The sequence below is a fragment of the Lissotriton helveticus genome, chromosome 3_1 (assembly GCF_964261635.1).
Source record: "Lissotriton helveticus chromosome 3_1, aLisHel1.1, whole genome shotgun sequence".
NCBI classification, from domain to species: Eukaryota; Metazoa; Chordata; class Amphibia; order Caudata; family Salamandridae; genus Lissotriton; species Lissotriton helveticus.
The window spans coordinates 2,103,258,224-2,103,285,431 of record NC_136061.1 but is presented as its reverse complement, the minus strand read 5'-3'; the positions used below and the strand labels follow the sequence as shown (position 1 = coordinate 2,103,285,431).

The window sequence follows — 27,208 nt, the reverse complement described above, 5'->3', positions numbered from 1 at the left end:
AGTCCATGGTCAGTGGAGGGATAATGGTCAGTTTAGAGGCAGCGGGAGGGGGAGAGGGGTGAACGAATGTTGGTGAGGGAGGGGGTATATTAATTTTGATTTTTGCAACCTTCTTAAGAAAGAATTCGTTGAGCGAGTTGCATAGATGTTGAGAAGGGGGGATCGTGGCCGTGGCTCTGTTGGATGAAGCTAATTCGTGCACCGTGGCAAAGATTTCTTTGGACTGGGATTCGGCCGATAATATCCTGTTAGTGTAGAAAACTGTCTTGGACTCAAGAATGGCTTTTTTGTAGGTCTGGAGAGCAGAGAGGTATGCGATTTTCAGTGTAGGGCAATAAGCTCTCCTCCAAGCTCGCTCAGCTCTCCGCGCGGCTAGCTTTTTTGCCTTAAGGTCTGAGTTAAACCATCTGTTGGCTGCGTGAGCCCTTTTAACCGTAACCCGTCTCAGGGGAGCGAATTCATTGCCTGATTGAGTCAGCCAGTTGTTGATGGTTGCCAGCTGAGCAGGGGCAGTGAGGCCTGCGAGGTCAGGGCTGGTCTTAGCCAAAGACGAGCAAAAGGAAGGCATGTCAGCTTTGCCCCATTTCCTGACCCAAATGTTCTTACGGAGTGGAGGCTTAGCATCAGGGGCTAGGGCAAGGGAGAATGAGATAAGGGAGTGAGCGGACCAGAGGCAGGGGGAAACAATCATATTGAAGGTCAAGATCCCAAAACATTTTTTGAGGTAATCCCTAACAGCGAACTATATCAGAATACAACACTTCAACCAGTTCTGAAGTAGTTGGTAATTTAGGAAGAGCGGGAGAATGAGCCGTTTGAGTGAGGGAATCTATAGTAACTAACCATGATCAAGGTACGGTTTTCAGATGGGGTAGTTTTACAATATTATTTATTTATTATTTCACTTATAGAGCGCGCTATCACCTCGAGAGGCATCCTGGCGCTGGCAGACTCGACAGAAAAAGAAGGGGCAACAAATCACAGGCTAAGGATTAGGAAGTAGAAAGAACCCTCCAAAGGTTGGAAGAAATTTCAGAAGACAGTAGTAACTGTGCATTTTAGTGTCTTCAGATTTGTTCTGGGCCCATATTTCACAGGTATCAAAGGAATGGTATGACTTCTTGGTGAAGAGAAGGCCATTAGAACTTCTTCCTGATTGGATTTTCACTAACCCTTCAACCTCTGTCCAGAGGCTAACGCATCATGACCTAGATGTAATATTTTTCTTTGTGATTGTTTTGTAGGCATAAAGAGCCTTTATTGCACTAATATCAGACCATTTGATTAATTTACATCAAAATGAGGATGCAATCATGGAACTTCTTCCTGATTGGATCTTCACTAACCATTTAACCTCTGTCCAGAGGCTAACGCATCATGACCTAGATGTAATATTTTTCTTTGTGATTGTTTTGTAAGAATAAAGAGCGTTTTTTGCACTAATATCAGACCATTTGTTTAATTTACATCAATATGAGGATACAATCATTTTTTTGTGTAAACAGAATCATCTGGATTCTTGACGGATTGATTCAAAGAACATGCTAGTTATGACAGAAATGAAGACCTGAGGAATAATGATCTTCTCCAAAGTTTTAAAATTCTCATATTCAGGGTAACCCCTGGACAATGAGTCTGCGATTACATTTTGGGATCCAGGAATATGAGTAAGGAAAAAAATCAAATTGTTGAAAGAAAAGGACCCAGCAAGCTTATCAGCTATTTTGAAAGATTTCTATGATCAGTACGGACAGTCACTCCATGTTGAGCCTTCAGTAAACAAATTCTCCATTCCATTAATGTTGCTTAATTGCTAGGAGTTTCTTTTTCGGAACTGAATAGTTCTTTTCAACTGGAGAACCTTTCTTTGAGAAGAAGTAATAGTTTGTCAAGCCAAGGAAACTCTGTGTTTCTTTCACTGAGGAAGGAATATGCCAGTCAAGGATAGCTTAAAAGATGTGGCTGCCCATGTCAATTCCCTTTGACAATTCATCACCAAGATATGCTACTGAATCATTTTCAAACAAGCCTTTTCAGCTTTGGACAATATGTTTTCTCTAAACTCTGTAAGACCGGTTTGACATGATAGGGGTAATATGCAGGATCTTTAGAAAAAACAGAATATCCTCTAGTTAGACAACCATACACTGGAGGATCAGATCATAAAAGTTTACATTCATGAATCTAATGGAAAACAGCAGGGGCATTACAAAGACTAAATGGCAAATTATCAATACTCGAAATGCCAAAAGGGTGTTTTCAGTGCTGTTTATCATTCGTCACCTGATCAAATCTGGGTCAAGTGGTAGGATCCCCTTAGGTCTAACTTGGGAAAGACCTCAGCTCCTTGAACAGCTTCCAAAATGTCTGATAGAAGTGGCAAAGTGTAACGATCTTTGATAGTGAACACATTTAAATTTAATACCGGGCTGGAGTTCAGATGTCCCTTTCTTTCGTAAAACAGTAAGGAAGCTCCAGCAGGGGATTTGAAGAGGGCTATCACCATTTGCCAAGTTAGCACTCGGATATTCTCTCAGTGCTTGTTGTTCCAAAAGTGATAAGGAACATCTTTGCCATTGGGAACAATGGCATTAGGTAGGATGATGCAGTCAAAGAGGTGATGAATATGTAGTTCTTTAGTTGTAGACTCTTGAAACATATCTAATAACTCATGGGAGGTCTCAAGAATCTCAGTGAGTTGGGCAATAGATTGATTCGACTTATGCAGTTGAACCTCAGGAGTTTCAAAAGAAAGTTGGTTAGCACCACAGTGGGAGACACAGATTTCAGAGCACAAAAACAAGGTCTTGGTTGATCTATTGAAGTAAGGATTAGGTCTAGCTAACCAGTTATTTCCCAAAATGACAAGGTAACGAAGAGAAGAATTCAAGTCGAAAACGAATTTTTCATAATGGGCTGTTATTCTGAGAGGTAAAGGTTGAGTTTTTTCTACTACTAAGCCAAATGCCACCAGAGTTTCATCTACAGCTTTTACAGTCACTGGCACTTTGTTCTTGGAGTCCAGAATGTGGTGGGTTGAGGCCCATTGAATGTCCATGCAGATGTTGGAAGCTCCGCAGTCAATATAAACTGGCTCCAACAGGTGTTCAGGCTGGATCGTAAAAACCCTTGAAGGAGGACAAAGCTGGACGATTTCAGAGGCACGAGTGTCAGATTATTGCTGACCTATATTTCCTCCCCTGGTGGCTAGCTCCTTAGTTTCCTAACTCTTCGAGCAGAACAATGAAAACACAAGGCAAATTTCTGCCTTCTTGCCCTCTCGTCCTGAGACTTCTCCAGGGGCATACTATCCCAGGCATGTAGCCTGCCCAAAACAAACAACTTCATACACAAGTACTTTGCAAGAAACTAATGAGGCACTGGAGCATACTAAGATGGACTTAAGATCTGCTGGCCCAGAACTCATGCAGCAGTGTGAGGTACTTGCATACACCCAGACTGTACTGCCCACCCCAGCTATGTGGAATCAACAATTGCAGAGATCGTGAAGTTTGCAGACACCGCAATGGAAAACAGCAGCTTCCCAAAATATCTCCATAACTCCTCCAACCAGAGAATGCCAGAGGAACTAATACAACCAATTGAGGTCATCAAGATTTCTTCAACAATAAATGAAGGTGACATAAGAGGCAAAAGCATGACACAAGAATTGGCATGTCCGATACAGGGGCACAGCTTAAATGAGTATAATGGTCAGGGGGAAACTAAACCGGGAACAAATAAAAAAAGGTGGGAATTTATAATAAAGGCCCTCGTACATCTCCCAAAAAAACCAGAAACCTGACGGCCTTGACAAAACCACAAATGTGGTTGACCCAAAATCTAGACAAATATTCTACCCCCATGAATAAAAGTGGAAAGGTGCCACGACAACAACTCAGCGCACTCCGCGTGGTGGACATAGAGCCGAACGCCCCAGGGACGACAGAGGGACCCAGGCAACAACTCATAGATTCTACGTTAATGGAAACAGACAGCAAAACCCAACTGAGGGTGGGGAAATCAAGGAGGGCAACAAGGACTGCACACTTTGGAAACTGTTCCCCAAGCTTTGCCCAATCAACGGGAAGGGTCCAGAACATACTTTAAATACCATCAATTATTTCCTGTTGGCTGCTAAGACGCTCATGTGGCAATCAAAAATTCAAGTGGAGCTAATTGACTTGCTGGCACAGAGTGTCCTGACAATTGAAGGGGATGGAAATGCTCAATGCCAAATCAGATCAGTGAGCAAATAAGCATAAAGGAGCTGAAGCAACCACTAGCAACACACGCAATGCAAGCAAGCCTTCATTGAAAAGCTAACAACACTGCCAGAACTACTATCAACTGTAATTAACCACTGCAGAGAAACTTGGACGAGTAACATACAAAACAGGAAAAGGCCCAAAACAGAAGAATCCGATATAAAGGGTGACAATACAACAATGGAAACTAGATGAACAACAGTCCCTATAGAGCAAACAAGCATGAGAACCCCAGAGCCCCTAACATAGGGGCATATATGGTCAGCAAAAACAATAACAGCAGCCCTGCCCTGCCATAAGCACTTAAGATGGGCAACCAATTCAAGAAAGAGAGCCAACAGAAATGACAGTGAGCGCTGTGGAACAGCTTTCCAAAAGACATAAGAGAAAAAACTGCGGAAATCACTGAAAAACACCAAAAGGAAAAATAAGCTGCTCTATTCCACGCAAAACAAATCTGTGACAACAGCGCAAGAATTAAACAGTGAGACCAACCAGTCCGAGCTTGGAATAACCAGTAGCATAAAGGGTGTTTCAAGCAAAACAAAGAACTCCCAACCAGGCAAGGAAAGCCAAAAACCTCACCTGCCTGAATGGAAGCAGACCCATCGACTCGAAAGTGCAATCAGCAGCATATTCAACAAGCATTGGCATAGCCAATAGGTCTCGCCTTTGGGACCTTACAAGTATTTAGCCATGCAACACTTGATGATGTTGCACCAAGGATATTGTGCTAGATAACTAAACACTTATAAGGTCCCAAAGGCGAGACCTCTTGGTCATGTCAATGCTTGTGTAATGTGTAAACAATGTGCTTTCAAAGTGAACACTGGCATAGCTCTAAAAATCGCTATGGCTCTTGTGACTTGCATCTGTGTCTGTTTTCGGAATGTAAAGATTCAGTGAAATGGCCTTAATCACAGAATGGGAAGCTTCCCACCGCGGGAGCAACCTTGTTTTCAAGTAGTAAATAGGTTTTGTATTGCTGTTAAGCCTTATGCTGTGTTCTTTTTGTATAGGTTATTTTTTCAAAAGTAAAATGTTAACGAGGAGCAGAGAAAAAAAGAGCACGCTTAAATTTTGCTACAGCGGAGGCACAAACAAAAGGTTGTTGTATTGTGTTAACCCTTCATTTAAAGGACAACCTAGGTGCGGATATAAGGATGAAAGGCTGCGTGTCTTTTTTTAGTGGTTTATTTGTTATATGCTTTTTGCAGATAAGAAAGAAAGCTTGTCTTTTGTTTCTAATTTATGTATGTTATTTGCTAGACAGTCGAGGGGTGGTCTGAAAACGCCACCCGCAACCCAAGGGGATTTCAATCACAGGTTAAGCCTGCTGAAATATAACCGGGGAAAGTCAAGCAAAGAAAGGGGCGCGTAGAATTTTGCATGTGAAGCATCAAAATCTGTATATTATACCACATTTTTTAAGGTCAGACTCAAAAGTCAATAATTACAGTCCCCGATAGCTACAGAGCTGCGGGTATCTGATTTTATTGAGTCTAATGACTTTTATAAACAACTCCGCCACACACACACTGGGCCTAAGTCTCTGTGCAAACCCTTGAGTCGTGATTCTTAACATGAAGTCTTTGGACCCCTAGGGGTCTGTGATTATTTGTAAAACCAAATAATATTAGCATATTAATAAAAGTGCATACAAAGAATAATTTAGAAGAGACAATTTCAAATATTAAAATGCTCCGTAAACGTGAAGGAATTTGACACTGGAAGCTTAAAACAAAGTAAGCATCCTTATCTTCATTTGTGGCAATATTTCAAGTACAGTACACTGAATACGTACTAAGAAAGAGGAGAAAAAAGTGACAAGTGATATGCAAGAGTCTAGCATATAGCATTATCTTTTAGAAACAAAACAACATTTAGAAAAGCTTCGCCCTTCCCATTACGATGTTTCGATTTTCACATATTTTGTTATAGATTTAAATAAAATATTCCATTATTTGTGTATTTGTTTAATGGATTCTTGCTTCTGTATTTTTTTGTGTTGTTTTGAGATTCAAATCAAAGATGTTGAATTGGCCGGAGCCCCCAGCTTCTAGTAGTGTTCAAGAGATGGTCAACAAAAGTCAAAAAGGTTAAGAATCACTGACCTGAGGGATTATGCCCATGGATTGAAAAGCACATGAAGACTCAAAATGCTAATATGCCAGGGCAATTGTATATGTGACCTGGAAGGCATGCTGATAATGACGTTTAATGGCAGGCGGACGGAGGCTTGGTGGGCAAATTGGGAAGTATGCAATGGAGACAGAAACATTAGTGGGTAGTTCATGAGAACAGCACTGGAAAACAAAACCTTCTGGAGGTAACTAAGGGCAGGGGGGGTAAAAGGGTATTAGAGGGAATCTCCATGAGGCTGGCACACAGAATGTAGGATTAGGGATCTGCAGTCTAGCAAAAGAGGTGTGGGGATCTTCAGAGGAAGTCACTTGAGGGGACAATCCGGGAGGAATGAATACAGGTGTAGGGTGGGGTCTCGAGATCAGGGCACAAGAGGGGGTCTATGGAGACAGGATCATGATGTGGTGGTCTCTGGACACAGGTACACAAATGGGGTAATCGGTAAAGCCTGGTATACTAGAGGTGTCTACAGAATCAGGCACATGAAGAAGTTGGTCTGTGAAGCAAGAACAACAGGGGATTCTGCAAAGGCAGGTACAAAACAAGGGAGATCTGCAGGAACACGGGGGATGGGATCTACATGGGTAGGCACACAAACAGGAGTCGGGAGGCAGAACATAATGGTGGAGGTGGTAGCTGGAAGCAAACACGAGGGGTGGGTTGAGGAGGCAGGTACACCAAGAGGCGGGAGTGGTCACCTGATGCAGACACACAAGAGATGTCTCTGAAGGCAGGAGCAAAAAAAGAAGGGACATCCAGAGGCAGGCTCTCGAGGTAGGGTGACTGCAGAGGAAGGGTCACGGAGGATTCCTCAGCGGCAGTCACAGGTGGTCGGTCTGGGGTGACTGACACACCACGAGACAGTGGCGTCTCTGGGGGAGGCAGAGGGAGGGGGTTGACCCAGATGGGACTGGTGTCCTATCTCGATTCATCCTATACTCTATCTTGAGCCCCGTCAGCACATCTGTTACATGTACCTGGTGGCAACACAGAATTTTGCCTTGACACACACACTAAGGCGGAGCTATTCTGTGTAAAACGTTTAAACATGACTTCGTGTGGTACACAGACATAATATCGACTCCAAAATATCGTTTGGACATAATATCGACTCCAAAATATCGTTTGGAGAAAATATCGACAGGACAGAATATCGACAGCCAAAATATCGTTTTTAAGGTAAGTGAAGTAATATCGTTTTTTAGGTAAGTGAAGTAATATCGTTTTTATTTTTAGGGTTCAGGGTCAGTTTTGGGTTTTTGGGTAAAGGGGTATTTTTAGGGTTCAGGGTCAGTTTTGGGTTTTTGGGTAAAGGGGTATTTTTAGGGTTCAGGGTCAGTTTTGGGTTTTTGGGTAAAGGGGTATTTTTAGGGTTTAGGGTCAGTTTTGGGTTTTTGGGTAAAGGGGTATTTTTAGGGTTCAGGGTCAGTTTTCAGTTTTTGGGCAAAGGGGTATTTTTAGGGTTCAGGGTCAGTTTTCAGTTTTTGGGTAAAGGGGTATTTTTAGGGTTCAGGGTCAGTTTTAAGTTTTTGGGTAAAGGGGTATTTTTAGGGTTCAGGGTCAGTTTTCAGTTTTTGGGTAAAGGGGTATTTTTAGGGTTCAGGGTCAGTTTTCAGTTTTTGGGTACTATTTTATTATATTTTATTACTATATATATATGTTTAATAAATATGAAATTAAAAAATATTTATTTAACTTTCATTAATTATTTAATTATTATAAGTTAATTTAAGTAATTTTAAGTATATTTTAGTAATTAATTATTAATATTAATTTAATTTAACACTGTTTTTAGTAAATACGATATTTTTTTACAACTATATTTTTGTAAACTATATTTTTAACTCGATATTTTTGTACTTACCTGTTTGTAGATAGAAACTCGATATTTTGACTGTCGATATTTTCTCAACGATATTTTTGATGGTCGATATTCTGTCCGTCGATATTCTTTCAGTGATCCACTTCGTGTATGTCTTTATATATAAAAAGATATAAAGAGACATAAATAGTCAGCTTTTAACATTTGAGAACACGTGCATATATAAATACGCTTACACACTCCTTACAATTGCCCTTTGTAGGTGCCTCATCTGTTTATCTGTGATCCAGTGCGTGCCATCCTAAAATCCGCTTATAGTGACACCACTGTCAAGGGAGGAGGTATGAAGAGGCAGGCAGGTACACCACTAATGGTGACTGAAGAGAAAGAAACATAAGATGGTTCTCAAAAAGAAAATACATGGAGGTTGGCTGACAAGAAAAATACATTTAGAGAGGTTTCGCATTTAAAATAGAGTGCAAATGGAGGTTACCAAATGAGGATGTAAGCAGCGTAGTAAAACGAAACAGAAGGGTGGGTTAAGCGGACAATAACATCCATAACCTACGTCAACCTAATAGATTTACATTATGATACAGAACTGGTCGAGGTCCTGAATTTGAAGAGGGACTAACAACAATACGGTTCCTCAGGACTGAGGTACAGAAAGAAGCAGAGAGCACAAGGGGGAGGGGGCAGGTCGGAAGGTACACCCTTTCCTGTCCGGAAGTCAATCTCGCTCACAGCTCACCTGCTCGGGGGTATCTTTTCCTAGCAGACGTCATGTTTGCGGTGGACCCTGAGCGGGTCTCCAGTGCAGGGGTTGCAATATGGGCCCGATTCAGTCCCTCATGGCGGTGCTGCCTCCCTCACAGCGGGCGTCACTACCGGCCCCTGCGCGCCGCTCCCACAGCCACTCGAGTTAGAGGCCTCCATTCTGCTAGTAGTGAGCTAACAATGCTGTCTGCTTGAGCGACTACGACTGTTGATGATCAAGTAGGGCGGTAATCCAGGGAGCCAGGATTCACCTAACACGCCCCTCTCTTCCACCGTACGATACTGCTAACGCACTTACTTCCCGCCTGGTGCTCTGAACAATCAAGTTCCGGGTTACTACGTCACCTCCGACTTCTTGCGCTTGGGCGAATACCCTGCTTCCTCGTCGCCATGGTAACTAACATCTATGCAAGAAAGTGGTTCTCTGAATGTCCACGCAGAAGCGGTGAAAAACAAGCACAATCGTATGCCAGCAGGGGGAGGGGGCCTGCGCGATTCCCTTGCGGGAGCGTACTGCAAAGTGCGATGATTGCGACCATATGGCGCCACCATATGGCGCCGCACGCTTCAGCAATGGAATCGCCAGACGTGCATGCGTTGCCATTGCATGCAATGCAACGCATGCACGTTTTTGCCCCCAAACCTGTGCCGATAGCTAAAGGTCTCTCTCCTAATCAGCGCATGCGCGCTGCGTAGGCGAGACCTAAAAAAGGAAAGCTCCACCCAGACACTGCCACACATAGAGCACAACCCCTTGGAAAGATCTTACTTAAAGGTTGTGAACGCTGGCATCAAAAATTCTACTAATGGGCAAGTAAGCTTGCAGCAAATTGGATAGAAGAAGAGGCTACGCCAGAACACCATAGGAATTGTAGCACAGGCAGACATAAACAGGCCCGTGGGAATGCAATCGGATGAGCAGCCGGGCAATCAGCCTTGGGCAAGAGAATTGCCCCATGGCACAGCAAAGGAACAAACAGCACCCACTGGGGTATATCGCAAAAAACATAATGTGCCTGGTGACGCCGGGAGGCGTCACCAGGCGCTTTACAAACCCCTTTAATAATAAATAATAATAAACACCCAACAAACAATTACAGCAAGGGAGACAGTACCTCTTGAAAACAGGTATATGTAATAAATTAGTACCAGGCTAGTTGAGATAACACAAGTTGCACTATGATCAAGTAAACATCAGACATGGACCCATGAATTAAAAATAACGAATGGCGATCATTCACGCCATAATGATAGTGGAGAAAAAGTAGAAAAACTGAAGCACTTATATCAGCTACTTTCATTTTCACCCCAAATTTGAAAAAAGAGGTCCATGTGGCATTTTAACTTCGTATTCCTCTTAAAGAGCATAACTTCACTTGCTTACTTAACACTGGCGCACCTAACATCAGTACATTTCAAGAACTTTCCTTGGATTAATCAAAGTAAGTCAACCTTGACGGAGTGGGCACACATAACATCATTGCAGAGAAAGCCAAACTTTAGCAATGGGGCATACGTATAGTCAACTTTGCAACAGAAAAATATGCCCAGATCTTATCACAGAGATCACAACACATAGGGCCAAGACAAACCCCGAAAAGCATATAACGGGTCACTAAATCAGTCACTCCCAAACTTCTGAAAGTAAGATCACAATCCAGTTGACAAAGGGCCTTGGAGAAATACACTAAACAGAGGAACTAACAACATAAAATTCACGAGAACAACCTGCATACCTACAGCCCTGCAATCAAAGGGGATGCAAAACTCCTAGCGCAAGGGGGACAAGGGAGAAGGTGACAAAATCCAGGATCAGGATAATAATTTGGAACGTGGCAGGGCTCAACTCTGTAATAGCCAATAACGAATCCATGGAATTTTTACAAACAGGCGACATCCTATGCTTACAGGAAACATGGCTGACAAGGCCCAGCTTCATCGCTGGCTTCCGGGCAATCCACACACTGGCCCATAAGAGGAATTTGTTTGGAAGACCTATGGGTGGCCATTCAGTGTTTGTTAAACTAGATCTGCAAGTAAGCTTCATGTATTGGTGCAATTGCATATATGATGTGCAGATCATTAGCACAAATGGTATAGCAATAGAAGGAACACCAACTACAATTATAGTAGTAAGCCAATCCAAACAGGAAGGTGAAAGTAGCAAACATCACAATGATCACCAACCTGAGTTCCTCTATGAGCATCCAGGGCATTAGTGCCTAGAGGCCTGAGATTTCAACATTCAAGATCTGTGTCGCCCAAGTTGAGCCAAGGGGACTGTGGATCTTGGAAGCCTGTATTAATGACTTTGAGCTGGGATCTGCTGATAAAACAGGGCCTGCAAAGGGTACAACAGATCTTACTTTCAAAAACATCTCCATGTTGGACTAAATCTTCCTAAGTAAGAAACTCCTAAGGACGTGCATAAACTACAAAGTCCAACATAGTGCTGAAAGTGACCATCACCCAATTTCGATTCTGGTGAACATAAGTGCCCCAAAGCATGGGAAATACATTCCTGCTGGCCAAATACTCCCCAAAAATGCTGGCCCATCCATAAAAAGAATCAAATGGGGTGCTGCATGCCCACTGATGTCTACTGGGGAAGCTAGACTTACAAACATCATGAATTGAGAAAACTTGGACAGTAACAATGGAAGAGCTATTCAACGTTTTGTCTTTACTTAAGCAAGGTAACTACAAAAGTATGCCTATAAAAAGAAGGCCCACCTTGCATTTTGATACTAAAGAATTCAAAGAGAGCAAAAGGAGGTGCCGCCAGGCTGAACTCCTACACAGAAAAGAGAGGAGGGGATGAACAGAAAGCAACTTGAAAGCGACCAGAAAATCACACAAAAAAATACTGCTGAAACAAAAACATATACAGGAGGAATGGAAACACATATACTCCCTACTAGTGCACAGCAAGTCAAGGGAATTGTGGGACTATGTCAACATTCTCATTGGCAGAACACATAATGAGAATGCTGCACCTGCAAATGAATGGGTGGCATACGCAACAAGCTCTACGTCGACTCAGATAACATTTCAGGTTTCATTATGGAAGCTGTTAGAAAGGCGATCCTGGGGGAGGCAGACGAGGTCTGACTGACCACCCCTAGGTCCACCCCTCCGTCGAGAAGTAGCCGAGCGTTATCGAGAGGCCTCCTGGGTGAGGGTCCTCTCCTAGGATTGTACAGCAGGGTAACCACAACACTACAAACGGACACCACACAAGAGGTTAAGTTCTTAGGCTTTATCAAGAATAAAGGTTGCTGGGTCTCAGCGGTATACACAGGCAGATCGAGGGATCTGTAGAGTCTCGTAAAAGGGACAGGGTAGCGGGACAGTCTCGGTATGGATGCAGGAAGGGATACCCTGCGCACAGCTCTCAATCCTCGAGCCGGGGGTCCCGAGAGGTCGAGCCGCGGCAGCGCCAGCAGGACTCGACAGGTGGTCTTAACGGAGAGGAGGCCGTGGCAACGCCAGCAGGCTCTCAAGATGGTTCAGCCGCGGCAGCGCCAGCAGGCTCTCAAGATGGTTCAGCCGCGGCAGCGCCAGCAGGCTCTCAAGATAGTTCAGCCGCGGCAGCGCCAGCAGGCTCTCAAGATGGTTCAGCCGCGGCAGCGCCAGCAGGCTCTTAAGATGGTACAGCAAAGGTGGGCCGCGGCAGCGCCAGCAGGCTCTCAGGGTCTCTTCAGGTTACAGGCAATGAGTTCTTCTGGTGTCGGCCGTGACAGCGTCAGCAGGGCTTCCAGTCCAGGATACAACTGACGTCCTACTCCGGGGCTGGCCCAGATATAGGACTGGAGTCCTTTGATGTCTGGACCCTCTCGCCTGGGGGTCAGAGGGGCCGGGATGATGGTGTCCAGACACCCAGCAGGGGCGTGGAGCCAGCGCCCAGGGAGGCCGGAGGGCGATCGATACTAGGCGTCCGGGGACGGCTGGAGGGCCATCAAAACTCCCTTTTCTCCGGGATCTGTCGAGTTGCCACTCAACCACCTGGGTGGATCTTGGTGCCTCGATGTCTGGGCTTCGCTGGGGCCAGGGCCGGGGCCGAGGCCACGTGGTCGTGACGTGGTGGGCCCAAGATGGAGTCGGGCGCGGCCTCGTGCTTAGGTCGTGAGGGGCCCACGATGGAGCCAGGTCGGTAGTGGGGGTCCGGGATGGTGGCCGGACCAGCAATGTTGGGGCATGCAGTGTCGGGCAAAAGGGCTGCCCGATGCTGGGTGGAGGGCCGATGTCGTCCTGGGCCCGCCATGCGGGAGGGGTAGGACCACGCCATGAGGCCGGGTCCAACAGAAGCAGTGGGCAATTGTCTTAAAGATCTGAGGGAGCCACAAACAACCATAACCGAAAGGCATACCATAACAATTCTGAAGGGTATTCAGACGAATGGAGTCCCCGTACTAATTGGCTACAGCGCTGCTTTGATGGCAATGACTGCAACACTCTCTGGTCTAAGCTTGCAAAGTGGGGAATACCGAAGAATCTTTTCTCGGCCATCACTGCACTGTATACTGGTACATAGGTCTAAACCAAGCTCACACAGACACACGCAACCACAAAAACCCACACGAACAAGGGGCTAAAACAGGGATGCGTGATTGCTCCCACTTTGTTTAACTTATATACTGCAGATCTAGGTGAGGCACTACTGAAAGGAAACATCTTCCCACCTAAATTAGGCCTCTTTAGACTCCCTAATATGCAGTATGCAGATGACTTGGTGCAACTGTATTGTGCAACTGTACCAAACCAGAACCGGCATGAAGAGGGCTCTGGATACGTTACATCTGAACAATACAAAGAATATTCTGCAGGCAAGCAGCACGAGAACGAAGGTCTGGTATTTGGCCATAAACCAAAGAAATACCAGCTGGAATAGCAACTTGGTCCATTAGGGATAAGCACTGCCAACAAATATAATTACCTGGGCGTTTAGTTCGCAGATACAGGCAAACTAACCCTACAGACCAATTTATTGGCAGGTAAGGCAGCCAAGACTACATATGCACTATGTAAACTACACTGCAATCTTCAAAGTCACTCCGCAGGGGGAATCCGATGAGTTCTGAAGGTGAAATTAATACTAACAATAAGTTAAGGACACCTTGCTTTCCCAGGCATGCTCACTGAAACTCTGGAGCATCATCACACGCCTGCTTTTAGAAAGATATTTAAGCTCCCAGAAACAACGGGTGCACATTGATCCAGCTTGAATTCAATATAGTAACCATGGACGTTGAATGTAAAAAAGACCTGGTCAAATACTATTATCGTGTTTCCAGAGTGGAATCAGAATCAATGAGGGATGCACTGAAGGTTATTTTCCGAGATACAAAGAGCAGCTGTGCAAGGTACCTGGCTAGCGCCGGAGAAGCATTCGGCCTGCCCTTAGAAATCATAACAAATCCATTGCTAACAATGAACAGCTTAAAAAGATTGTTAAATGCACAAGGCAAGAGCTCTTCAAGGGAGCAGGACATTGAACAAATTAGGAATACTCAGGGTGCAGAGGGTCTTGCCCAATCCCATGAAGTCATCATGTGCCAACCATACCTGAAAACAGCACTGGGAAGGCAAGCCACACAGAATACATAGCAGACCAGGCTTTTAACCCTTCCCATAAGGGACTATTGGGGCCATCGCAAAAACGTCTCTGCAGGTGAAGAAGAGGGCAGCCTGTGCCAATATCACACTGAATCAGCTGTGCATATTGTCTGCTGATGTCCTGCCTTGTCACATCAGAGCCGAGTGTACCTCAGAACCTTTTTTTGCAAAATGGAACGAGAACTTGCAAATAGGCCCTGACACATATCTACACAGCCACCGTCCCAATAGAACTTTCATGGATTGGCAGGTTCTCCGCTGAAGCTGGAAGAATCCTGCAATTCTCTTGCAAGCTGAGGGCTAAAACATCCCGCATACCCACAGCAACTTCATGTGAAGCCTTATTACGGGCATTATCTGATGCAACCGAATTTTATCTTTCAAAATTTTAACTACAGGACATGATGCATCTTACTGACAGTTACGATGGTTGGGCATTCTATGAGCCAGCATGCAACAGTTAAACATTGGTGGAGCCCTCTCCAGGGGGGTTGTCTTATGACACCTTGCACACCTACCTAGCGCTTTATGGTCTCATGCATGCTCAGATAATTATGCATGGTTTTTAACCTTGCTCAAAAAATAGTACACCATTCACTCCTCGAGACTCGACGCAATAGAGCATGGCCCAATCATGCGCACTAGGGATTTATGCATGACTTTCAATTCCAGATGTAGTCAGGTTGACACCCTCTCAATTTTAAATGTCCGGTTTTCCAATGCAATGTTTGAAATTATTTATTTTGATTATTAATCCTTTATTTCCGACTGTGCTCTGCAATACTGTCAGAGCCCTCACTTCGGGAGTCGGGGGTGGGGAGAGGGGGGCGCCAGGAGGGAGTTGCTTTATGCCATTCTGCACGCCCACTGAAAACGGTCATGGCAAGGTATAGCTCTATCTCAACTACCAACGAGTGTCACAGGGTCTACAATAAGTGTGTGTATATAAGAAACTGGACAGGGCACCTATCACTCCCCACTGGTGTGTCTGTATCTGATAACTACCCTCCGAATAAACCTACTGAATGGTCAATTGGGGATATCCATCAGTCACCACACGGAACCGCCCTTCATCACTTGGGGTTCCTTCATGACCATTCAAGAAAGAGAGCACCCAACTTTCGCGGAGGAGGGCCAGGATGGTTAAAAGCCCTCTTTCGCTCAGACAGGTCTCTCAATGGTCTTTCTACTCTGTTGTGAGGATGTAGTGGAACAGAGTGACTGATGCTGCAGTGCCAATAAAGTGTGAAATTAAAAATGGTGTGAATTTAAAATTGGATGAGAAAGTACTGAAAATTATTTTATTCTGTTGCTACTCACTCTTCCAATGTTAAAAAGTAGGCAGTGACAGTTTTAAACACAGAACTGTTCAGATGAAGTACGAGGTCAACATGTTTCAGCAATTCTAAGGCACATTATGTCCTTGCTTTCTTCAGGACCTATGTATCTGGTGCTACTGCAGAACGTGATAAATGTGATAAATCATAAATGTAGTGATAGGGAAACAAGGAAAGAGGTCACCTGGATTTTCTAGGTGTCCACGTCATCTCCTGTTACTGGAGTCGTGTATTCCACGGACTCATGACAGGTAAGGACCTCACCCCACCTGGCAGCGGCTCAGGAGCAGAGTGAAGCACCGCTCTGTCCGTCGGTACTTCTTGGCCGGCGTCTAAGCCAGTCCTTGCTTTCTTCAGGACCTATGTATCTGGTGCTACTGCAGAAAGTGATAAATGTGATAAATCATAAATGTAGTGATAGGGAAACAAGGAAAGAGGTCACCTGGATTTTCTAGGTGTCCACGTCGTCTCCTGTTACTGGAGTCGTGGATTCCACGGACTCATGACAGGTAAGGACCTCACCCCACCTGGCAGCGGCTCAGGAGCAGAGTGAAGCACCGCTCTGTCCGTCGGTACTTCTTGGCCGGCGTCTAAGCCAGTCGGCGTCTAAGCCAGGCGTTATGGATGTATGACATTACAACGCATGCTTTTACCACGCATGCCTTTACAACGCGGTATTTACAACGCATGCCTTTACAACGCATAGCGCTTTGGGGTGCTGGATAGTGAATAGTTTAATTTACTATTCCAACTCCAGTCCCCGTGGATAGTAGGGAAGGTGTTTGATAGTAAATTAAATCTATTCCCTATCCTAGAGCGCCCCCCAGCGCAATGCGTTGTAATGGTTTGCGTAGTAAATACCGCGTTGTAAAGGCACTACGTTGTAAAAGTTGCGTTGTAAAGGTTGTTCACCACTGAAACATGTTGACCTCGTACTTCATCTGAACAGTTATGTGTTTAAAACTGTCACTGCCTACTTTTTAACATTGGAAGAGTGAGTAGCAACAGAATAAAATAATTTTCAGTACTTTCTCATCTAATTTTAAATTCACACCATTTTTCATTTTACACTTTATTGGCACTGCAGCATCAGTCACTCTGTTCCACTACATCCTCACAACAGAGTAGAAAGACCATTGAGAGACCTGTCTGAGCGAAAGAGGGCTTTTAACCATCCTGGCCCTCCTCCGCGAAAGTTGGGGCTCTCTTTTTTGAATGGTCATGAAGGAACCCTAAGTGATGAAGGGCGGTTCCGTGTGGTGACTGATGGGTATCCCCAATTGACCATTCAGTAGGTTTATTCGGAGGGTAGTTATCAGATACAGACACACCAGTGGGGAGTGATAGGTGCCCTGTCCAGTTTCTTATATATACACACTTATTGTAGACCCTGTGACACTCGTTGGTAGTTGAGTTAAGTAGGGAATGTGTCATAGCTTGGTCGTTAAATTCCCTTGGGCCCCTAAACGATTGGTGTTATGTTTTATAGCTCTATCTCACACATCAACTGAGCCCACTTTGAGCACGCACTGTATATCCAGGTAAGACGCGGTCTCACAGCTTTTCCTAAAATGTTGCACATTATTTATTTATTTTTAAGAATCGATACAATAGAACATGGTCCAGTCTTGTGCACCACTGTCTCTTGTACATAGCTTGGCCCTAAACATTAATTATCAGCCTTCGGGTTTTAAATGGTCGGGTTTACCCTGTAATATTTGAAGTTATTTATTTGATTTTTAATGTTGCAGTTATTTATTTGATTTTTAATGTTGCATTGCTGACCTTCTTTTGTAATGATTTTAAGTAACTATACAATAAAGACTTACTTACTCTCTTCCTCAGTTAAAGAATCTTTAGTGAAACCGACTTGCATGGGCGCATCTTCCGGCTCAGGAGGCTTATGTGTAACCTTAAAAGGTGGTCTATCGTTGGATTTAGATGAGGCTTATTTCCAGCGTTCTAAGCATTTTTCCTAAAAGCACCTATCGAACTGTATGGTTAAGTGGATGAGTTCGTGGCGGGACAGTGGTCTTGCAACTCTTGTGTGTCCATGCATTGTCTTATCCAATAAGACCGTCTCAGAAAAGAAAGAAAAGGGTAGATTCAGCACAATGTAATTCCCTTGCTTGGTCTTTGAATTTCAAGATGTAAGAATGAAAATACATTTTGGCAAATCTCCAGGATATCTTCTTGGGTGGAGATCCTGGTATCTTGGTGGTCGAACATTTTTTTAAATTTCTCAAGGCAAGTTGTCCTATTCAAATTAATGATATAGCCTAGGCCAAGGCATTACCGGTGGTATTACTGATAATAAATCCCACCTTAGATCTGTCGGAAGCATAGATGTTGGGTTTCAAGGTAAAATGAACCTGGCAGGTATCTTAAAATGCCTTTTACTTCTTTTGATTGTTATCATATTTCACCCCCTTTAGAGCAACCAGAAGGGGATCCAGAGTGCCATGTTGTAAAATGGCTAGTGATCCACTGAGCAAAGCATTTTCTGTGTTCAGGTTTTGGACTTGCAGCGTTAAGTTGTTAACCACCTCCAGAAATTCTTAAGTTTGGCATGCTTCTTGGACCTGATCCATTTTTTGAAGGCATTGGCATTGCAACCTGTAAAGCGCAGCTCTTTTGGGAGATGCTTTGAATATCTTCCTCATTCGAAGGAAAGTCCTTTGATCTTCGGAGGCAGGGCCAGACACCAGAATTAAACAAGAAGTCCAGAAATGCTCCAGAAAGTAATCCAGCAAGAAGGAGAAAAAACTGGAGACCAGTAAAAACCATCTAGCTGACCAGGCAAAGCAACAGCGATGAGCTTGGGAATAACAACAGGAAGCAGAGAGAACAAGAATCCAGTGAATGAGTAATGATTCAGGTACATTTACGACACAACTGGACCTACAATGGAGGCCCCTTTTATAGTGGAGATTAGGACGTGAGATCATTCCAAAAAGAATTCTTGGATTCGGACAACAATTTTAACGGGAAAATGATATGTGTATGTAAAAAACACCATAAGCATAATTCCTAATATAAACCTCTATATGTTGAAAAACCATACAGATATTCTGCTGGACGCGGTGTTTAAAGCCAACATGCAGAGAGAGTTGCCCCATAATCTGTATCGCGGTCAGAAGATCCGACAAATGCAAGATGCAACAATGGTGCTAAGGGAGGAGGTCATTGCGTCCTCGCTGGCTGGAAAGTATAAGGCGTACATGGAAATCTGTTACGGAAGACACCCCGCACGGCAGAACGGCAAGGAGAAACTCCTTACAGCAATTGCCTAGATTCTTAAAGCACTTAAGGCATGTAGCTTCTTCTTAAGCTGGTACTCATCCTTCACCTTGAAGACACCCACACTAAGACGCTCCACTCCTATTGTGAGGAACATGACCCCAGCAAATGAAATACACTCTCTCATTCAACTCAACTTCCAACCTGTTCAATAGCCAGGTTGTAGACAAAAGCTCAGGTGACACTTAGCACTCTACAAAACAGCAAAATACATTCATAAATAGGCAAGGGAAAACCTACAACTGACATTGGCTGGAAATAGAGCCCACAGTACTCTCTCTGATCTTTCTGCAACAATTGATTTCTAATTGCCAGTCTGTAGTAAATGAAATATTCAAAGACAGAGTGACGATTTATTCCAAAGATGATCACCCATGACAGGTAGCAACTGGCTGGCTCGGACCCAAGGATGAACTGAACTCGTTCACTGGAATTCTCATCCACCGTTCCGTTTGCCGTTAGTCCAACAGTAACATAACAGTTGAACTACAACAAGCAGTGAAGGTGCAGCTCGAGCATATAACAAGTCACAATAGCTGCACCAGACGTTGCCTAGCACAATGCATCATATTACATCACCTCCCCCCCAAAATAATGAATAGGAAAATAGCATAGGGAAAAACTGGAATAATGGTTACTAAAACATTAATACATTACATAATAATTAAATTTACAAGATCTCCTAACAACATGTGACCTAAAAGCAACAGCACTGAAAGGAGAAGCAGCATCTTGTAAAAAGGCCTCTTGTGCTCTTAACATCAATTTTGTAAACAGGTCTGTTCTCCCTCCTTTCCTTGACAGGCTGTACCCATTTTGTCCAATCAGAAACATGTGTAGAACCTTTCTGCAGTTAATGATACTTGCTTGCTGTGGTGTAAATTTCACCAAACTCTGTTTGTTCCACCAACCTTTATTTTGTACCACAACTGATCTCTTTCCAATTCTGGAAATTCCTGCTGGAGAGAAAACACTTGACTCCCCTTACTTTATCATACCTGTTTTTTTTAGTAAAACTTGATCTCCAACAGCAAAATAAGGTTCAATGTTACTTCTCTTATCAAAATGTAATTTCATACTTAATTGTTTTTCCAAAACCCTTTTTTAGACCTGGGGTCACCAGTCCACATGGGAGTAGCCTGGCACAGAGTAGGAAGACTAACTCAGAGGCAAATTGTGTACAGTTTGCATCACACCATGAACAGTAACTCAGCGTCCATCCACCAGAAAAAGAATGACTCTACACCAGATTAGAAAAATATGGTTTGCTTTATAAAAGTTTCTTCAGTATCTCTATATCTCTTAGCAAGGTTCAAAATTCAATTCAATCAATATCACTCCATTTACTTATTGAGATCTGTGAGGTTTCAAATTGCATTCTTAATATTGTTTTGTTCAGAAGAAAGCTTCTCAGTAATTATCCTTATACCTTTGCTTTTTGACATTAAACTTACAGTTCAGATAAGATGAATATCCAAATTAATGTTTTTATAAGTGGAAATTGACAGGTACTTTACCCAAGGGAACTCAAGGACAACAAATTGCTAGAAGTCACAACAATTCGGCAAACCTTTCCCCACTGGTACACATGAAGAATGACTCAAGCAGCTGTATGATTAAAAGAAAACAGGCAGGTTATCTATACATTTACTTTAGCCATATATTTTACTCTTCTCTTGTAGTGAAGGACCTGTATCTCATGAGAACACAGCCATGCCTTAGGGGTTCCCCTCCGATATATTCTCTGAGTTCTGTCTTATGTGTCTCTTGCCTCAGCCCTATTGCCCTGATCTCCAATGGCTGTGGACTGAACAATGATCTGGTATATTCTTTTCCACAAAGACACTCTTGCTCAAATAATCATTGGAATGAACCAGTCCAGTACTGGACAAAGTTAATGATCAGGTTTCTGTCGTCCCAAGCCTGTAAATTACGGCCTAGTTCTCCAGCTTGCCACCAATTAAGGCCCAATCACGTTTGTTCCTGCCGCCCTCCCCATCCCTGCTTACTTCGTAAAGATGGGTTGACTTCGAGACCCAGTCACCGCCCGTGCTACGCTACCAATCACGGAACGGCTCCGCTGATGTTTGGATTACCACGCTTCCCTCTTCTCTTGAGACGGGAATTAGACGTTTTTCACCCTGCTGGAACGTAGAGGCTTTCAGCCGTCTTCCGCAGGCTTCCTCACACCGACTCCACCCCCGATGAGCTCCGCCTCCGGCCGGCCTCTTCTGGCGTCTCGACGCCTCGTCCGACGTCACCGGAGCCTCATCTCCAGAGCTCCAGAAGCCCCTACTACCCTCCGGCTGCTCTCCGCGCCCGCACCTCAACAGAAGGAATCCGCAGTCAGGAGATGGGGGGGGGGGGGCACTTCCCCACAGAAGAGATGACAGCTGGTGGGACGTGACCTCCGCTCGGTGAGTCTTACTCTTCGTAACCAGGGTCTGGTCCTCGATTCTCTCACTCAGCGTGCCAGCAACGAGTTGGTCTCTAAGCTCTGCCAACTAGTTCTCTTCCGACAGTATTAGGGGAGGTCTGGTTACACCACGGTGTTCGTTATCCCTTCGGATTTAACTTCTCCTCACTCCTTAACTCCTACTGGGCATGCAGAGTCAAGAAGGGGGGGTATATTTTGATGCTAGTGGAGTCACCACGGTGGCAGGGTTTGGTCGACAGGAAGGGGTCCCATCAAAACAGAAGGGCAGCCAGCCCACAGGTCGATCTATCCCCTCACAGTGCACGTTCCTCCTCACCAAGTCGCCTTACTCCTCACCAATTCCGCCCCACACTCTCTGGTCACTTCTAAAATGCCCGCCCTGGTTCTGACCCTTATATAGGCTGACCTCAGGCTACCAGAACCAGCTGGAAGGTTCTGGAGCTTTTCCCATACTCTCTTATGGCGCCAGTTCCTGAGGTAATCAGTTGTGGCAGTTACCAGCCACCATTTTGTGTGACTAAATTTCCACCATTATAAGGGACACCTAGGCCTAAAAAAATTATAGGGACAAGGAAGAACCTAACCCCTAGGACAACACCCAAAAATTTCCAGTGAAAAGTGAAAAATACTTGGAGGCAAAAAGGGACAAAATAAATAAATAGTAGGAGGGACCACCCAAAGGGCCGACAGGTCTAACACGCATCCCCCCCAGCTGAAAGTGGGGAGAGCTACCCAACCCCTTGGGAGTTCTCATCACTAAGGCGGAAATACCTAGAGAGACTGTCTGCATTGGCGTGGTCCACTCCAGGCCGATGTTCCACCCGGAAGTCTATTCCCTGTAGGGAGATAGACCATCTCAACAACTTGGGATTCTCTCCCTTCATTTGCATCAGCCAACGAAGAGGTCGGTGGTCGGTCTGAACCAGGAAGTGTGAGCCAAACAGGTATGGCCGCAACTTCTTCAGAGCCCATACCACTGCAAAGGCTTCCCGCTCAATTGCACTCCACCTCTGTTCCCAGGGAAGCAGTCTCCTGGACAGGAAGACAACAGGTTGATCCAGACCCTCTTCATTGAGTTGCGATAACACTGCCCCAATGCCATGTTCTGATGCGTCTGTTTGGACAATGAATTCCTTCGAAAAATCCGGAGCTCTCAGGACTGGAGCCGCACACATTGCTTGTTTTAAGGTGTCAAAGGCTTGCTGACAAGCCTCTGTCCAGACTACCCGTCGGGGTTGCTTTTTGGAGGTGAGTTCAGTTAGGGGTGCCACAATGGTGCCATACCCCTTCACAAAGCGACGGTAGTAACCGGTGAGGCCCAGGAAAGCTCGGACCTCAGTTTGTGTCTTGGGGGGCTCCCAGGCCATGATAGCCTCAATCTTCGCCTGGAAGGGCTGCACCGTTCCCCTGCTCACCAAGTGGCCTAGGTACACCACCGACCCCTGCCCGATCTGACATTTACTAGCCTTGATTGTCAAGCCAGCCTGTTTCAGGGCCTGGAGAACAGCTTGTAGATGACACAAATGGTCCTCCCAGCTGCTGCTGAAGACAGCAATGTCATCCAGATAAGCAGCGGAGAAGGCCTCCATCCCGGAGAGGACCTCGTTCACCAGCCGCTGAAAGGTGGCAGGAGCGTTCTTGAGCCCAAAGGGCATTACACAGAACTGGTAGTGGCCCGCAGGCGTGGAGAAGGCTGACCTTTCCTTGGCTCCATCTGTAAGGGAGATCTGCCAGTACCATGAAGTGAGGTCAAAGGTACTCAAGTATTGGGCAGCTCCCAGCCGGTCAATGAGTTCATCCGCCCTAGGGATCGGATGGGCAACAGTTTTGGTCACTGAATTCAGTCCCCGGTAATCCACACAGAACCTTAGTGCTGGAGTGGTGCCCGGTGGGGCAGCTTTTGGTACCAGAACCACCGGACTGGACCAGGGGCTACTTGAAGGTTCAATTACTCCTAGCTCCAGCATCTTAGTGACTTCACTGTGGATGCTGGCCTTCACCTTGTCTGACAGCCGGTAGATCTTAGACTTCACAGGTGGGCTGTCTCCTGTGTCCACATCATGGGTACACAGGTGGGTCCTTCCCGGGACAAGGGAGAACAGCGAGGAATATAGCTCCAGGACCTGGCGGCAGTCCCTACGCTGTTCAGGAGTTAGGGATGGGGAGAGAATCACTCCCTCCACCGACCCATCCTTTTCCTGAGACGAAAATAGATCAGGGAGAGGTTCACTTTCCTCTTCCTCTGCTCCATCAGTCACCATCATCAAGATGACCTCGGGCCTCTCATGGTGGGGTTTGAGGCGATCGGCATGGAGCACCCGATGGGACTGCCTGGGGGTCTTAAGATCCACTAAGTAGGTGGCCTTGCCCTTCTTCTCAATCACCTCAAAGGGGCCTGTCCAGCGATCCTGTAGAGCGCTCAACTCTCCAGGTTCCATCACCCACACTTTCTGGCCAGGCTCCAACTCCACAGGGTGAGCATTGTGGTCATACCACTCCTTCATCACTGCTTGGCTGGCTTCCAAGTTGTCAGAAGCTTGCTTCCACAACTTAGCCATTTGGCTCCGGAAGGCCAGCATATAGCTCACCACATCCTGGGGAAGCTTCCTGGGAGTCTTTTCCCATCCGTCTTTCACCAGGCTGAGAGGTCCACGCACAGGGTACCCATACAGAAGCTCGAAGAGGCTGAAGCCCACTCCCTTCTGTGGTACTTCCCTGTAGGAAAACAACAGACAGGGTAGGAGAACGTCCCATTTCCTCCGCAGGCTCTCAGGCAGACTTCTGATCATGCCTTTCAAGGTTTTGTTGAACCTTTCCACTAGACCCTTGGTCTGTGGGTGGTAAGGAGTGGTGAACCGGTAGGTAACCCCACACTCCTTCCACATAGCCCGCATGTAAGCTGACATGAAGTTGGTCCCCCTGTCGGACACAACTTCCTTGGGGAAACCCACTCGGGTAAAGATCCCCATCAGGGCCCTTGCCACTGCAGGCGCAGTAATGGTCCTCAGAAGAATTGCCTCTGGGTACCGTGTGGCGTGATCCACCAGAACCAGGATAAACCTGTGACCAGCTGAAGTTGGTGGATCCAATGGCCCCACGATGTCGATGCCCACCCTTTCAAAGGGGGTGCTAACGACAGGAAGTGGTTCCAGGGGAGCTTTCAGCTTCACTCCTGTTTTCCCACTTGCTTGGCAAGACACACAAGTCCGACAGTAAGTGTCGGACGCCACCCTCATTTGAGGCCAATAAAAGTGGGGGACAAGCCGGGCAAAGGTCTTGTCCTGACCCAAGTGTCCTGCCAAGGGTATCTCATGAGCCAGTTCTAAAAGAAAGGCTCGGTAACGTTGAGGGACAACCAAGGCCCGTGACGAACCGTGCACTGGTGCCTTAGGTTCACTGTAGAGAAGTCCATCCTCCCAGTAAATGTGGTAGTTCCCAGTAACGTTCCCTGCTGCCTGGGCTTCAGCCTGTCGCCTCAGTCCCTCAAGGGTAGGGCACTCCTTCTGGCCCTTACAAAACTCCTCCCTGGTAGACCCACCTTCCAGATGCCACTCGGCAGGGATAGGTAGGTTCTCCAGGGAGACAACATCCCTCTCCGCGGACTCCTGGCCCACCATCGCAGGTGGCCTATCCGTCTCACGGGGCGTGGATGCCGAGGCAGGCTTCTCCTGTCCCTGAATCTTTCCCTTTCTGGCAGCTGGCTGTGCCTGTGTTTCAGGCTCCAGCCCAAGCGAACTCCCCCTCCGGGTAGTCGCGGACCTTGTGCTGGCACAGGCCCAGTCAGGTGTACCCAGCATCTCAGAATGAGTCTGGTATTCCACCTCCTTCCAAGCATTGTGCTCCATATCATTCCCCAACAGACAATCTACTGGCATGGCAGGGCTTACGGCAACTCGAAGTAAACCTGCAACCCCTTCCCACTCAAATGGAACCTTGGCCACCGGGTAGTGACCCATTCTGCCGTCAGCCATCGCGGCGGGGTGGAGTACATGTGGAATCACCTGCTCTGGAGACACCAGATGACTTCTTACCATAGTCATACTGGCTCCAGTGTCTCTCAGAGCTTCCCCTCTTTGGCCATTGATGGTGACCCACTGCCCATACTTGGTAGTATTCAAGGGCACCTGGATCTTAGGAACCATCTCCCGATCTCCCAGGGACACTAAAGTGACTCCCGCCCACTCCCCCCCCTTATCTAAGGGCAACTCCTCCCTGAGCACTACACTAGCTACTCCCGAGGTTTTTCCTCCAGTGGGAGGGGGAGGTCTCTTTGGGCACTTAACATCTCCTTTATAGTGCCCAACCCCACCACACTCATAGCAGCGGACAACCCTTGGCTGCTGACTATGGTCAGGATGAGGGGGTCTTGGCGGGTTAGCCTTGGGAATGAATCCTGTTCCCTTCCCCTGGAAACTGTTTTGAGGGCCTTTTGAGAACTCCCTCTTTTTATCTCCCCCCTCTTTCTTCTGGGGAGCGCCCTGTCCGGTCCTTTGGGAATCCCCTCCAGTCCCCTTTGAGGACACCCGGGTACTAGCCCAGATGTCCGCCTCCTCAGCAAGCTTCCGGGGGCTGGTCAGCTTGCTAACCACCAGGTGTTGTCGCAGCTCGGGAAAACATTTCTCGAGTAGGTGCTCCTTGAGGATAAGATCATACAACCCCTCGTAGTCCCCCACCTCGCTGCCTTGCACCCACCCCTCCAGAGCCTTCTTTGCACAGTCCAGAAAATCCACCCAAGTCTGTGTGCCCAGTTTGTGGCTGTTCCTAAATTTCTGTCGGTATTTTTCTGGAGTCAGCCCAAACTTTTTTATCAGCGCCACTTTCATGGTGGGGTAGTGGGTCTGCTCTCCCTGCTCTAGAGCCAAAAGTGTATCCCTTCCTGCAGGAGGCATGTATTTATACAAGCCACCCCCCCAGTGTTTTTCCAATATCCCATGGGCTCTTAAGGAGACCTCATAGGCAGCCAGCCACTTTGCAATGTCATCCCCTGTGCTGTAGCTGGCGACTACGTCCTTGGGCAAATAGGGTCTGGGTTCCCTGGTTAGGTCTTTGGATTCGCTGCCACCAACAGGAGTACTGGGAGTCCCTATTTGCAGGGCCTTGAGGTCTAACTCTCTGAGACTCAACTCATGAGCCATCCTCTTTTCCTCCCTCTCCTTTTCCAACCTAGCTAGCTCCCACTTCAACTGTCTTTTCTCTCTCCGGTCAGCTAATTCGGCTTCGGTCAAGCTCCTTACAGAGACACTACTGCCCTCCCTTGAAAGTGTCCTAGGACCTGTTAGTAGGTTCCCCTCTTCAGGTTGGTACAGTCCATCCACTCCGATGACAGTGTCCCGATCCCCCTCTTCCTCCTCCTCCCTCCCATCTGGATGAGCTGCCACCCAAGCTCTCAAGCTGGTTTGGAGTTCTCCCTTTTTAGCACCATGCTTGAAAAACACTCCCTTACTTTGGCAAAATTCCCTGAGTTGGGCCACAGTGTAGGTCTCCAACTCTTCCAATTCAAATTCCA

The 27,208-nt window shown here is 46.1% G+C and overlaps 1 long non-coding RNA gene across 2 annotated transcripts in view; it reads right to left on the bottom strand.

The window, feature by feature from the left end:
* Window positions 1–27,208, bottom strand: part of LOC144825279 (uncharacterized) — a 79,599-nt gene that overhangs the window by 36,134 nt on the left and 16,257 nt on the right. Inside the window, exon 3 of one of the 2 annotated variants that reach the window (XR_013609375.1) lies at window positions 8,278–8,389. The exons of the other annotated variant lie outside the window; for it this stretch is intronic. This is a non-coding gene — a long non-coding RNA (uncharacterized LOC144825279). The remainder of the gene's footprint in view (window positions 1–8,277; window positions 8,390–27,208) is intronic. 2 annotated transcript variants of the gene reach the window in all.